The following is a 15,379-nucleotide window of genomic DNA, read 5'->3' as shown; positions in this document are numbered from 1 at the left end:
TCAGATCTTTGAAAGGGAGTTGGGGGTGCTAACACAGAGGTACCGTGTTTGCCTGGCGTGAGTGAGGGCCTGACATGGACCCTCCCGGGCAGGAAGGAGCAAAAAAAAAACCGCAGAAGCAAGGGCACACGTCCTCTGTGTGTGTGGGGGGGGGGGGGGGGGACCACACTATGATTTCAGAATCCTGGACTTGGGTGGCGATGGACTGACTGGTCACTAAGCCCCTCCCGGTTATGTCTGAAGGGATCCTGGGTTGGGCCTTAAGACAACCTGGAGAAAAAAAAAAACAAGAAACAAGCACGCTAGCCAGGGCGTGGTAGCCTACGCCTTAAATCCTGGCAGTCAGGAAACAGAGGCAGGCGGCTCTCTGTGAGTTCGAGGCCAGCCTGGTCTACAGAGCGAGATCCAGGACGACACAGAAAAACCCTGTCTCGGAAAAAAAACAAAAACAAAAACCAAACCAAACATCCCCAGGGTACCACAGGAGAAGGGCCTTAGGTTCAGTGCGGACTGTGTGCACCGCTCTTCAGAAGACATCTTTTTATTTTTAAATATGTAGAGAGAACGTTTTAAACCTCTTTAAAGATTACGTTTATTTGGGTGGGAGGCAGGTGGGGTGAGGGATGCATGTGTAGAGGTCAGAGGACAACTTGTGCGAGTCAACTTCTCTATCTACCCTGTGGGTTCTTGGGAGGAATCCGGGTCATCTGGCTTACCCCCGAGTGCCTTTACTGTAGAGGCTGAACCCTCTCACTGGCCACTCGTTTTTTGTGTGGTTTTCTTTTGTCTTATACAGATCTCTCTCTTCTTTTTTTTAAAGATTTACTTATTTATTATGTACACAGAAGAGGGCACCAGGTCTCATTACAGATGGTTGTGAGCCACCATGTGGTTGCTGGGAATTGAACTCAGGACCTCTGGAAGAGCAGTCAGTGAGTGCTCCTAACCTCTGAGCCATCTCTCCAGCCCTACAGATCTCTCTTTTGGCCTGGAACTCACTAATTGGGCTATGCCAGCTGGCCTTAGAGCCCCAAGCTTCCACCAGCCTTCACCTCCTCTGCACTGGCTGGGGTTCAAGGCCCTTTCCCTACACGGAGCTCTGTCTCCAGTTCACCAAGAGTTTCCCTGAGCACTTGCTACACGCTCAGTACTGCAGTAGCCCCGGAAAAGATGCAACTCTGCCTCTGAGAAGACGAGATGGGAACACAAAATGGCAAGTTAGCTGGACCTTGAAGGAGATAAGAAAAATGCCAGGCTATGGTATAGTGTGCACAGGTTTAGTAAGAATAAAAATCAAAGGGTGAGAAGATAGATCCAGAAGTGGGAAGTGAGCCTAGTTGAAAGGAGATTGTGGAGTGTCCTAAAAGCTAGTCTTTTAAATGATTGTTTTATTTTAATTTTGAGACAGGGTTTCTCTATGTAGCCCTGGCTGTCCTGGAACTCACTATGTAGACCAGGCTGGCCTTGAGCTCACAATGATCTGCCTGCCTCTGCTCAACAAGCTAAGGTTAAAGGTGTGAGATACCACACCTAAGCTGTCACACTCATTTAAGATACTTGGGGGGGAAGGAGGCTGGATAGATGGCTCAGTGGTTAAGAGCACTGGCTGTTCTTCCAAAGGACCTGGGTTCAATTCCCGGCACCCACATGGCGGGGGGACCAACACCCTCACACAGACATATATGTAGGCGAAACACCAGTACCATAAAGAAAAAAAAACCCACAATATTTTAAAAAAGATACTTATTAGAGGAAATATTGCCTGGTTTATTAGCCTCAAATTTTATCAGCAAAGGTGACTCTTCAAATATGGTGGAACTTCACAGACAAGGTCATCTTCCAGGTGCTCACTCAAATCCCAGCTCATGGCTACCAGGTCCTCATTTCATTGAAAGTTTGCCTTTGTTGGTGGTGCTATGTCGACCCAGGGTCTCACATGTAGCCCAGGCTGGCCTCAAACTTGTGATTCTCCTGCCATACCCCCACCTTGAGTGCTGGGGTTGGGGGCATATGCCAGCAGGCCCAGCAAGCCTGGTTGTTGAGCCTGGCAAGAGCCAGAGCCACACCTTTTCTGGAGCTACTGTGGTACTGAGCGTGTAGCAGGTGCTCTGAAAATGTCAGTGAACTGGAGACAGAGCTCCTGTAGGGAAAGGGCTTCAGCACTAGCCTGAGTCTGGCTCTATCACCCAGTGGGGAGAAGCCAGGCGTGGTGGAACATGCTTGAATCCCAGAGCTGGGAGGTAGAGGCAAATGGATTCCTGGAGCTTGGTGGCCAGTCAGCCTTCCGTGAAGGTGGGTGCAGCACTGCCCTCTGGGGGGCTTCCTTCTGTCAGAGCCTCCAGCCCTCCAGCATTTCTGACATTCTCAGCTTGAGATTGACAGTGAAGATGAAGCAGAGTTATGTGTTCTGGGTAATTGATGTTGACAGCACAGTTTGAACAAATTCTCCTGAAAGGCCTGTGTCCACAGTGCTTCGGAGGAAGAGCCTGATGGGAAGTGTTGAGGTCATAAGGGCTCCTCCTCCATAAATGGATTAACACCAGCTAGAAGAGGACTGGAGAGAAGGATTCCCGGTCCTTAAAAAAAAAAAAAAAGTGTTCTTCCATCTTCTGCCAAGGGGTGACATAGCAAAAAGGCACTCCCCAGAGGCCAAGGAGAAGCCTGCTGGTATCATAGTCTAAGGTTTCTGAGTCCCCAAGCCTGGGACAGTATGGGTGGGCAAACTGAAAATTGTCTTAAGTTACCCAGGCTATGGCTTCCTGCTATACAGTACACAATGGTAAGGAAAGGCCAGAGGTGACACCTTGATTTTCCCTCAGAGCTCTTCTTGCTTCCTCTATCTGCCTTACTTCATCTAGACTCCTTGTGGCCACCAGAGGCCTCAGTCTTGCTCCCTGGCCCTCAGGTGCCCTGGGCTCAGCTTCCGCTTGTCCCCACCCCTCCCCCTCCAGGGTCCTCTTAGCTTCTATGAACCTGCGCTCTTGGGGGGCGGGGGGCACCGTCTGTCTGCTGTGCGGGCCCTCCTCTAGCCAGCCCTGAAGTATTGGTGCTCCCCAGGACCACCCCAGCTCCTCTTCTCACTTAGCCCTATCCATGTACCCTTGGGGGAAAATGACTCAATAGATGTTGCCAGCACTGAGTGGTGTGCTTTATAATTTTTTGTGTATTTGCTTTGTGATACCCCTGAAAGGTCCGTACAGTTCCAATTTCCATGTTATCATTGGAGAAACTGGCTCAGAAATGTTTGTGACCTGAAGAAAGTCACACAGCTAGAAGCTTCCAGAGCCAAGGCTTGAACTCGGTTCTGCCAGATGGAAGCACGCTGCCCTGAGACATAAACTAAGAGAGGGTGAAGGAATGACTCCCGTCAAACCGTAAGAAGTACACGCAAGTCCCCCGACTGCACTCTGTAAACTCTAACCAGGACCTTTTCTCTTTGACCCCTAAAGACAGCTGCCAACCCTTGGCAACCCCAGGACAAATAACCTGCTTCACAGATGTAAGCCTTATCCATGGCTCTAGAACCACTCCAGAGTGATCCTCTGAGCAAGATAAAGAGACCGATGGCTGGTGATTGACACTTCGTGTTGCTAGGGCTCAGAACCGTACCCAGCACAGGAGCCAAATCTGCTTTTTACCCAGTCCAAGGTCTCACTCTGGAAACAGAGCGAAGGCTCACCTGACTTCTGCAGAATCTGCATGGTGCTGTGTGGGGCCAAACATGATTCTAGACGTGGGTTCTGATCTACTGGTTTGTCTGCTGAGTTCTCTTGAGCAAGCCACATGGAAAAATGGGCCTAATGACCCTTTTTGTTTTGTTTTGTGAAACAGGATTTCTCTGTATAACAGTCCTGGCCATCCTGAAACTTGCTCTATAGACCAGGCTGGTCTCAAATTTATGGAGATCCACCTGCCTCTGCCTCCAAAGTGCTGGGATTAAAGGCGTGTGACGCCAACGCCACCACCCAGCTTTCCCATTTTCTTTAAAGGTGGTCTTACCCTGTAGCCCTGGCTGGCCTTGAACTCAGAGGTCCTTCACTTCTGCCTGCTCAGTGCTGGGTTTAAAGGTAAGCACCACCACACTCCAGCTTAAAAAAAACAAAAGGGGGGGGGGGGAGGATGGCACACGCCTTTAATCCCAGCACTCGGGAGGCAGAGCCAGGCGGATCTCTGTGAGTTTGAGGCCAGAGTCTGGTCTACAAAGTGAGTTCCAGAAAAGGCCCAAAGCTACACAGAGAAACCCTGTCTCTAAAAGCCAAAAAAAACCACCAAAAAACCAGAAACAAAACAGGTGGTGGTGGCGGCACATGCTTTTAGTCCCAGCACTTCAGAGGCAGAGGCAGGTGGATCTTTGTGAATTTGAGGCCAGCATGGGCTACACAGCAAGTTCCAGGACAGTCAGAGCTACCCAGAGAAACCCTACTTCTAAAAACAAAATAAAAAATAAGCTAAGCAATTCTCAAACTCTTGACAATCATGTCTCACCCATCTAAGTCCTGAGATTATAGGCATACAACACCATATATGGCTCCACAGTTTTTTAGGGCCATCACGGAGATCACCAGGCACATGTGTAGTATCTCTATGGCAACGCCACAGAATAAGCACCAGCCACCTCAGCCCTGTGGGTGGTTCCTTGCTGTGCTCCACTCTGAGCACAGTGCTAGTGAGTGCTCCTCAGCGTGGCTGGATTCCCAAAGCATCACCAGAACCTTCCACCCGGAATCCAGTGAAGAGTGACCAGAAAAGGTAGGGCCTCATTTGTTTGGTTCTCTCCTCCCCATACTCTGGTACCCTCTGAACTGCCTCAGATATCTGACCACCAAGGGACATACTACAGAAAAGACCTGGTATTGTTCCAGAGAGGCGGCAGTCACACTGTTGGCATGGTTACCATCTTGAGCTTAGTGTCACCAAGATAGGATTCCCTGCCACGCCCTGATGCAGTCAGCTCGATGCCGAAGTGACTTTCCTACTCCTCAGCCGACGATGTGATTACCACTGTCAGTAGCAGCAGCAACAGCAGTTCCTCGTGCTTATCAATCCCTTACCCTCTTCTGGGCTTCAGAGTAGTGACGTCATCCCAGATAATGTCCACAGTCTCTGCTTAGAGAAACCTCCTCACCCTCACATAGAAGGAAGCTGAGACATAGAAGGGTCAGATATCCCTCCTCTAAGCTTTCTGCCACCAACCTGGGGTTGAGCTACAGGTTTCACAGCCTTTCAGAGCCTGCCCCTTTCAGAAGCCGGCCCCTTTCCACTGACTTGGAAGTAGTGCAGCACCCACAGTAGCTTTTGGCATTTAGAAGTGCTAAAATGTCCTGGGTGCCACAGCTTCGAACTGCTGGCATTCCGGCACAGTTCACAGCCTCCCTCTCCCTCAGACTGGTGCTCGGAGCTGGGCTCCGGTGATGGAAGGAGGGGAAAGGGCTTTTGCTTCAGTTCTGCACGAGTTCAGGGCACTTGTCTTTTGTTTTGAGATAGGGCCTTGCTATACAGCAACCTAGGCTAGCCTCAAACTCACTATGTAGCCTAGGCTGGCCTCAAATTCCTGATTCTCCTGCCTCAGCCTCCCATATGTTGGCTGAGATTACAGATAGGTGCAATGTTGTCCACCTTGAATTTGCGTTGATTTTATTTCAATCATTTGAGACAGGTTCCTGACAGCCTCAAACATCTGATCCTCCTGTCTCCACCCAAGTATTAGGATTATAGGCAGGTGTTACCACAGCCATCAAACTTTGGTTTCTTGGTCAGAATTTTCTAGATCCTTTCATTCGAAACTCCTGTATAAATGCGTCCAGCTTCTGTATGGTTCCTATGGGTTTGGCCCAGGTAGAAGAGGCTGTCTCAGGCTAGGAAAAGAGCTAGGGACAGCCGGGCCTGGGGAGGCTGTTGCTTTGCCTTTTACCCTAGGATTTCTTAGCTGTGACACCAAGACCTTGCTAGTGGATGGCATTATTCTTTGGTTTCCTAGCTCTGAAGGTCTAGGGCACTGGAAAATGAAACAGCACAATTCAACTGGTAAAACCAGGGCTGCTCCTAAAGACAGGCGTGGGGCTGACATTGTAATTTAGTGGCAGGACACCTGCCAAGCATGTGCAAGATTCTCCCAACACTCCAAATAAGTAAGAAATCAATAAATAAAGCTGGGACATGGTGGCATACACTTTTTAAAAATATATTTATTAAAATTTTTTTTCATTTTACATATCAACCCCAGTTCACCCCCCCCTCCACTTCTCCCGCCTCCTCACCTCCCTCCCACTCTACCCCCATCCACTCCTCAGAGTGGATAAGGCCTCCCATGGTAGTCAACAAAGTCTGGCATACCAAGTTGAAGGAGAGCCTAGCCCCTCCCCATTGTATCAAGGCTGAGCAAGGTATCCCACCGCAGGGAATGGGCTCCAAAAAGCCAGTTCATGCATCTGGGATAAGTCCTGGTCCTGCTGCCAGGGACCCCACAAACAGATCAAGCCACACAACTGTCACCCACATTCAGCGGGCCTAGCTCAGTCCCAGTGGCATACACCTTTAATCCCAGAGTTCTTGAGGAAGAGGCATGTGGATCTCTTTCCAGTACAGCCTGGTCTACATATTGAGTTCCAGGACAGACAGGGCTATAAATAATAAGGGAGACCCTGTCACAAACAAACAAACAAACAAACAAACAAACAAATGGTTGAGACCATATCGGTGAGACAAGGAAACAAATTCCTTAGCAGGCCATGGGGCATCAGCTTGCCAGTACACTCCTATTTAGTTTCGCTAAGGTGAGGTAAATATTCTTCCCATTCTAACATATGGGAAAGGAGGCCAAGCAAGACATCAGCTTGCCAATGTGAGCACTGTGCAGGAGCCCAGCTCAGGACTTCACCACTGCTGCCCCTGCCCGGCGACAGTCTTCAGGGCATCGGGCTGATATTGTAACCCTCAAGTGCTCCTTAAATGGCTTCCTGGGAAGTAAAGGAGAGGGTCACTTAGTTTTTGCCAAGGTTCCCTGCCAGGCAACTGTGCTAAAAAAGCATCTTTTCCTTCCCAGGATGTTAGTAGGAGGCAAACAGATTGTTACAGCCTTCTGGCTTCTTCCAGACCATGGCAGTAGACTGGCCCTGACTCAGGAAACAAAGCAATCTGGGAGGGCGGGCCAAGGCCACAGGAGGAGGCTGAGTCCCATCCCGGGTGGGGGTGGGAGGTTGCTCTGCAGCACAGGGCTTATGGGAAGGCTCCTTCCCTACTAAGATACCAGTGTTTCCACCTAGCTCTTTACAACATGAGCCTGAAGCCGCTTTTAAAACTCATTACTCACTCCCTGGACATCTTTGGGCACACCATGTTCCCAGACTCTGCCCACAAATTTCTACCCACTAAAATGTCCTTATCTATCCCTCTAAGCTCTTCTGTTCCTTTAGTGCCTCTCCCCCGCCCCCTTTTAGACAAGTTCTCTGTACACAGCCCAGGCTGACCTCAAACTTTCAGACTTGTGATCTGCCTGCCTTTGTCTCCCAGATGTAAAGTTTTTTTTTTTTTTTTAAATGATTTATTTATTTTATGTGTATTGGTGTTTTGCTTGCATATGTCTGTGTGAGGGTGTCAGACACCCTGGAACTGGAGCTATAGACAGCTGTGAGCTGCCATGTGGGTGCTGAGAATTGAACTCAGGACCTCTGGAAGAGCTGCTGCCAGTGCTTTTAATCTCTGAGCCCTCTCTTCTGCCCTCCAGATGTAAGGTTTAAAGGCATGCCTTATGATGCAAATCCTACCTTCTTCAAAAAACCTGCCCTGCTTCTCCAACAAGAGTTAATCTTCAGGAAGCTGGAGAGATAGCTCAGTGGTTAAGAGCACTTGGTGAGAGGATCTGACATCAGGTAGCTCCTAATCCTCTGGAACTCTAGGTCAGGGCATCTGATGCCTTCCCTTCACAGACACCTGAACTCAAGTGCACATATCCACATTCAGACATAAACACTTACATATAACTTAAAATAATCAAAATAATTTTTAAAAAAATATTCTCATAGCAGGCATGGTAACAGAGACCATAATCTGCTGTAACCACAGCACTTGAGACAGATTTGAGGCCAACCTGTGCTATATTGTGAGACCTGTCCCCCTTTTTTAACTTCTCCTTTGCCCACTTTCTTCTTTTAATTACATATATGTGTGTGGAAGTTACAGAACAACTTGCATGAATAAATTCTCTGTCGGTGAAATGACTTTATTTCTCCACGGGGATGTGTGTGGCAGGCAGTGACCCTGGCCTCTTATAAAGAGGGCCTTCGTGTGGGTTTCTGTGACAAAGAGAAGGTAGAAAAGGTAGAATTGCGTTCAATCCTGCATTCATAGGGCGATCCCTGAGTCCAGGACTCCTACCCAACCCAGAATCGGAGGGGTTCTGAGGACAGATGGAAACCAAGCCGTATCCTCGGGTGTTTTCATTCTACCAGGGAAATGGCAACTTCCTAAGGAAGTAGGAAGCAGGGGCTGAAATAACAAGGGACATGAACTCTATGGTCAGAAAGACGAGGCTCAAATGCTAACTATTCTAAGTGCAGGCCTGGGGTAAGCAGAAGCCTCTCTGAGCTTCAGTTTATCTATCTGGTCAATGGGTAGAAGAGAAACAGATGTGATAAGGAATCGATCACATGCTACATTAAGCACTTCCAAGAGGCCAGAGGTGTTAGATCCCCTGGAGCTTGCAGGGCGTCTTGAGCTTCCCAATGTGGGTGCAGGAACAGCACGCCCTCCTAACCACTGAGCCATCTCCAGCCTCAAAGTTAAGATGTTCTAAAGAGAGAGACTCTGGTCGCTTCTCCCTTTGACTATCAGACTATTGAAAACATGGTCTCCAAGAAATTAGACTTTCCCCAGGCTTCTCAGGAAAAGGAAAAGGTGGAAGCCTGGTAATGCCTGGTGCCAGCAAGAGGAAGAGTTTGTCCCCAGGAAGCAATCTCACAGCATTCTCAACTCCTCAGACCATCATCCAGAAGAGACTGGAGCGCGGACGAGGATGGCAGGACCACACCCTGCCTAGGACTGCTCAGTTACGCATACCTTTTGCCCTCTATTTAAACCTAAACTTCACGTCAGGGCCCAAGGACTTGATGGGGGCCGGGTGTCACTAGATTTCATTATGTGTTCCTCTGTGGCCACACTGAATAACTCTGTTTTCACTGTCACTAGCTGTTGGGGCTGGAGGTTCGGCACTAACAGCTCTTCCCCAGGATTGCCTGTCACTGAACTGTGGGTAAAAAGGTACAACCTGAAGTGTGTCTGTCCAGTGAATCCCCAGCCTGGCTCCTGTCAGGGCTGCTCAGAAAATGGGGGTAAGAATTCCTGGGAAGGTGAGGAGATTAGACAAAGGCCAGGGGCTGTTTTCTTTTAGGTGGGGGCTGTTATTTTGAGATAGGATCTCACTATGTAGCAGAAGTTGATCCTCCTGCCTCAGCCTCTGGAGTGCTGATGTGACAGATGTGCCTAAGCAGGTCAGGCCCGGGAGCTGTTCTCCAGCAGTGCCCTGCGCTCTCACATTTTCGTGCCTGTGGGCCTGCATTATCACTAGCAGGGCTTCTGTTATCCTTCCCAGCAACCCTGAGGTGAAAATCCAATTTACAGATAAATGGCTAGAAAGGCTTGGAGCCGGGCTCTGTACTCCAGCCGGCTCCCTCCACCTTACCCCTTCCTTCTCTTTTCCTACCTGACTGGGATCCTTTCCTTCATCTGGTTTCAGCACAAACCAGCTCTCTGGAAGGATCCTTGGGTGTCAGGCTACGGTAGGTAGGTATCTGTCCTGTCCTACAGTGGGGCTTTCTGTCTCTTCTCTAGCACCAGGGAAGCTCCATGATGCAAAGCCATTGTCACGCTACAGATGCATCCCTGGAGCATAGTGCCCTGTTGGGCAGATAGCAGGTGCTCAGCAAATACTTGCCAGATGATGGAATTCATCATGCCGGGAGCAGAATGCTATGGGAGGGGCCGCAGAGAAAGCTCTGGACTCCTGCCATGCCTTACATTAGCAGTATCTTCTCCAAGTCCGGACAGCCAGTCCCCTGGGACACCACTGAAGCCATTTGAATTCCCGTCACCGCTTCACCTTGGGAAGGCAACCGCAGCCCTCACCAAGCAGTAATTGACGTCACGGTGGTGCCAGGAGCTGCCCCGTTAATATTTAATGTGGCCTTACTGCAGCAGAGCTGCAGGCAAGAAGGGCTGGAAGCAGCCATGTCTGGGCTCTGTGGAGCCATGGGGAGGGCACAGATGGGAAAGGGCTTCCTGAGCCACAGAGCCGGCAAATGAGCATTGAGCTAGCTTAACTCTGAAAGAGCCAGGGCGGCATGAGGCCTGCAGTGGGACAACAAGACTGCTGACTGAGCCCAAGTCCTAAATAATGGGGGATTAGGGGATCCTGGGGGAAGTTTCCTGGAGACAGTGGTGGGGGATGGGGTGGGGGATGCCGGCACCAGCCAGACCCTGCACCGCTGTGTGACCTGGAGCCTCAGTTTGCTCTCAGAGGAATGGAGCAAACACATTCAGGGCTGATGCACCAGTTGAGGCAAGGAATGCGGAGCATTTGCCAGTACATAGTAGGCCCTCCATAGTATGGAACCTCTTCTTCCAAGCAAGATGTGAAGGGTTAGTCACGGATCCAGTAGCCAGGGAAAGAGCAACATGAGACAGGAGGAAAAGGAGCAGGGAGCCAAATGGCTTCATTGTCATGTCCCACACCAGGAGAGGTACAAGGGATGGAAGAGCCCATAACTTTAACAGATGAGGATGCTGAGGGACAAGGAAGCCACGTGGTCCAGATGTTCACGTGCAGATAGATATGGGGCTGACCAGATCAGTCGTCTCCTAGGACTTGGCCAGCTGAGAGGTTTATTCAGGGCCAAGTGGTGGGAAAGGCAGATGACTTCAGAGGCACAAGATTCTTTTTGGAGTCCAGTACAATCGAAGAAGCCTCACCTGTCCCCCCCACCACCACCTCTTCCTGGTCTCCTTCTAGTGTATTTTCCCACAGATCCAGGCAGCTTCCCTAGCTAAAGTCTGACCACATCATCTTGATACATAAAGTCATTCTGTGATCCTACACAGGGACAGAGGGACACTAAAGAGAATACAGGAGGTGCAGGTCAGCTGATCTCAGATAGAGGGGCCTTCAGTAAGAGGTGACTCAAAAGATTGTGTGTACACACATATTAAAAACACATTGTTATTCATCTGAAAATGGAACAAGATAGCCTCAATTTGCTAACCCTGGCAGCCCTGTGTCTGGTGCCTCAGAGAAAGAGACTGGTGTCTAGAGCTGGTACCAAGCTGATCCCACCCATTATTTGGACTCTCTGCTTTAGCCAGCTTGAAAACCCCCAACTTTTCCTCCCCTCTGGCCTCTTGGAAGACACTGTCCTTCCATAGTGACCCCTTGCTTTTCCGACTTCTCCCTCTGCCTCTGGGGCTTGACCTGACTCATCCTTTAGGCCTCTGAAGCATCGTCCTTGCTTCCTCCGAGAAGCTTCTCCAGCCCTGGCACCTCCTTTGGGTCCCCTGATGCCCTGAGGTTTCCTGTGACTGTCTCGTTTACTTGACAGAAAGTAGGAAGTCAACAAACAGCCGCTGGCATTTATTTGCCTGCCAGCATCCCCCTTGCTTCAGCCAAATCTGTGAGGCTACAAGCCCCTCCCTGGCCCGCTTGGAAGCTCATCTCCTCCAGGCCTTCCCTGGGCCCCAGAGGTTCCCCAGCTTTTTTCTCCTCAGCCACCGTCCAGAGCAGCAAGCCATCTTTTCATGCCATAAGCTTAGCAAGGCCTCCCCCCACACACACTCTCCTGGGACCCCAGGCACTGAGCATTGCTGCCCTGTTCCCCGGTGGACCTCAACAAACACCAGTAAGTGTGGAGGACGCCCACCAAGAGCCAGCAACCCAAATCCTAAGCCTTCCCCAAGGCATGCTATGGGCCGTAAGGAGTCAGGGAGGCCTCCCCCTTAAAACCCTGTGCACTTTTGGAGACTCTTGCACTCTGTATGCTTACAAGGGGAGCGGGGGGGGGGGGGGGGGGGGGGGGCATCTGCAGTTCCCACTCCACAAACTGGGAAACTGGGAGAGTGGAGAGATGTGTTACTCAAGGCTCAGGTCAGCAGATTCTGTCCTCCTTCAGGGTCTTTGCACTTGGGATAGCTCTGATTGGAATGTTTCCAGTGGAGTTTCATGTGGGGTGCGGACCCTTACCCAGCACCAAGAACAGGCATCTCAGGGCTGGAGATTCTCAGCGCTTTTGTAGAAGACCGAGTTCAGTACCCAGCACTCAACTCACCCCAATCCTCCCTCCACCCCCTGTCCACCACTGCTCTGTGACTGTCCCATTACCCTGTTCCATCCAATCCAAGTCTTCCATTACCATCTGGGAACCTGATGGAGTCACTTGGGGACAGTCCCTCTCTTCCACTAGGCTGCAGCTTTCATAAAAGCAGAGCCACCCCAGGCTGTTCCCCACGTCTCCCCAGTGTCTCGGGTGCTGTCTTGGTGTCTGGGGCAGGAAAGATTCCTCTAACTGTTGTTGTAGAGAAACTGTCTGCTCCTTGCTGGTGTGGCATTTAGGAGAGTGGAGTGGCAGGTGTGAACTTTTTACAAGGTCATCTTCAAAACCAGTGCTCAGGGAAGGGCAGGAGGGTGGGCCAAGTGACTGGGCTGTTTCCAAGGCAAGAACTTCAGGAAGCCCAAGCTGAATAGGAAAGAAAGAGAACTTCCAGACTATTTTCAGCTTAGATTTGAACTACTAAAGCCACTGGGGGTTTCTTTCCTCTATTTCTACTGCCCATACCCTCCGGCTAGGGATGCTGAGTCAGTCACTCCTTGGGGAACACCTATTTCAGATTCCTTCACACAAATACAGTCCTCAGAGTCTGCCAAGAAATGATCCATAACCGCAGCTTCAGTTAAAGAAAAAGTATACACCCAAGGACAGGAGAGTCAGCTCCCAGAGCAGGCACGGGCCACCGTCGCTCTCTGTGGGAGCAGGGAGAGCACCTCATGGCCCAAGTCTAGTGCCCCTGGTTTTGGAGTCCTGATTTAAAACTGTGAGAGGACTGGACAGATGGCTCAGCAGTTCAGAGCACTTGCGGCTCTTGCAGAAGACCCGAGGCTCAGTTCCCAGCACATACCTGGAGGCTCTGAGCCGAATGTAAATTCCTTTTCCTGGAGCACTCGAGTGGAGAAGGCAATGATTTGGCTATGTGGCCTTGACAAGGACTTAGAAGCGTATTCCAACTGTGGGACACAAAACAAATTACAGGACTTCTCTGAGCTCTGGTGACTTTATGTGTCAAGGAGCCATTCAATCCCGACCTATACAATGCCTCGGTCTGTTGGGATGATTGGACATTTTAGATGGAAGGAGTATTTTGAAAAGCATTTGGTGTTTGAGAAATAAAAAGAGGGTCAGTCATTTGCTTCTTTTAAATGAAAAGACCCCTGGATTCTCTCACAAGAGCCCTTTGAAGCCTTTAAGTCAGACAATACACCATAAACTCAAATCCTGGCTTGCCATTTACATGAATTCGGGCAAATGAGTTAACTTGTGATGCTGCCAGAGGTTCGTTTTTCCTTCTGGAGGACATAGAAGTCTCAGAGAAAAGAGGGGACTAAGAGGATGCTGCGAGATACAAAATAGACATGCGCAGAAGTCCCCCACCCCCACCCCCGCCCCTCCAGTCCCACAAAGCTCGGAGTAACCAGTGTGGGAAGTCCAACGCCTGGCTAGAAACCGGCTGGGGAGTTAACTGTCCCTCCTCCCACCCCGTACAAGCAGCCCCATGGATCGTAGCCCACCCCAGGTAGATGGTGACTCAATTTCCGGCAGAGACTGGTCCCCCGTCTCTGTTGCCATGGCGCTGCAGCACAAGCTGGCCAATCAGGAAAGAGACCCGTATCTGAGCCTCTGTTAAAGCCAGAGCAGGACGTCTTAGCCAATGGGAAGGGCGGCAGAGTGGAGCCACCATGGAAACCTCAGCAGCGGGTTCAAACCATATTTTCATGTCTCATTTGCAGGGGCGGGGAAGGCGCACAGGCTGGGTTTTCAGCATCCACTTCCCCTCAAAGTTCACCTTGTATTTCCAGGAAGACATTCAGGAGCATAGCAGGGGTACACGATATCTTCCAAGAGTTAGAAAAGACTCCAGCTTAGCAGGACAATGCTGTAAATATCCCCTTGTTGCTTCCCCTCACCCCAGATGCTCAGCACCACCTGTGTCTATGACCTTAGCCTGTCCCCACAGTTCTGCCCAGCTCCATCTGTCCTAGGAAGAGGCTGTGTAGGCTGCAGAAAGATCTCCAGCCTCAAAAAGAAAAGGAACATTGGACTCACTCCAAAAGGATGCTCTTTTGTCCTCCAGCCTTGTGGCTTTGAGCAAACTGCTTCGCCTCTCCTCCTCCGGGCAGGGGGTGCAGGAGGGCGGAGACAAGTGTCTGATCCAGATATCATCTCACTCTGTGAAATTAGCAGAGAGAGCAAATGGGCTCCTGTGGTCACATTCATAGACTTAATGCCTTTTCACCTTTAGGCACTAGTTGAAATGAATCTATAGGAAACAGCTTCCCAAGGAACCGTCCCATAAATAGTGACAGTGGACACAAAGCTGGAGAGTCCGTGTCTGTTAGGTTTCTAGGCTAAGTGGGCCATTCATTCTAGAGCTCATGCCCAGAGTGGTGAAGCTGCCTCTTAAGGTCACACAGCTTACCTGAATGACCTAAGTCATGACCTAAGCCTTAGGCCTGTTTACCTGCAGCACACAATCTTCGTAAGGTGGCCTTTCTCCCTTGGCAAGCAACCAGGGAGCCACATATCCTAACACCTTTCATTTTGCAAACATGAGCTTAATCACAACTGCAGGGGAAATCATGTCCCAGGCTTTCCCCACTCCCTCCTGGCTTTCACTCTGTTTCCTGGCAACAGTTTTATCCGGAAATCTGGGTATCATCCTTGGCAACTGTCTCACCCTCATCCTTCCTGGAATACATTGCTCAGTCACGACCACTTCATCTCCTAAGTGGTCCTTAAGACCATGCTCTCATCTTCTCCCCCACTGCTTCCCTCTCCCAGGGTTCCATTATGTATCTCCTGAACAGCTACACACTGACTTCCCTCAGGCTTTGGCCTTTTATGCTTGCCCATTCCACCTCCAACTATCACCCATCACCACAGAAAAATCTTAAAATTGCAAATCTGATCATGCTGTCTGCTGCTAGCTTCTGAGGATAAAAGTGAAAATCCTTAGCTGTCTGGTATGCATTTCTCCTCCCAACTTCATCCTGCCCTTGTGTGTCTTTCTTCTCTGCCTAGAATGTTCTCTACCACAACTTCTGTTACCCCAGCTAGCCCTCCTTACC

This window comes from Onychomys torridus, chromosome 10, assembly GCF_903995425.1.
Source record: "Onychomys torridus chromosome 10, mOncTor1.1, whole genome shotgun sequence".
Taxonomy (NCBI): Eukaryota; Metazoa; Chordata; class Mammalia; order Rodentia; family Cricetidae; genus Onychomys; species Onychomys torridus.
This window is presented reverse-complemented; position numbering follows the sequence as displayed.